Genomic DNA, 405 nt, shown 5'->3' on the forward strand with positions numbered 1-405 from the left:
GCCTTCCATTGTACTGAAGGTTTCATAATGGTAGTTATAGGATCCTGGGACTTCATAAAAGGAGTTAATGCGGGCGACACTAAACTCAACAGAAAATTCCCGCACTTGAACGATTTTGTCCTCAGAATAGAACACATTGGCATAAAATTCCCTTACAATATTCGCAACAGCCTTATTAGTGGTGCAACAGAAGTTTTTTCATCTCCGTTCGGTAATAACTAGTTCAATTTCTCCTCCCGGACTCTCAAAAACTCGATCTTGTATACATTTCTTCCCTTCAAATACTGAAGTATACCTCGATTGAGCCTTCGCATTGACGAAGCGATACTCATCAAACTCAAGTCGCCTCTTTTATCGTAGAGCCATTTCAATCTAATCAAAATTATAGAAAAATTCTAAAATATA

This window comes from Phalaenopsis equestris, unplaced genomic scaffold (genome assembly GCF_001263595.1).
Source record: "Phalaenopsis equestris unplaced genomic scaffold, ASM126359v1 Scaffold000458, whole genome shotgun sequence".
NCBI classification, from domain to species: domain Eukaryota; kingdom Viridiplantae; phylum Streptophyta; class Magnoliopsida; order Asparagales; family Orchidaceae; genus Phalaenopsis; species Phalaenopsis equestris.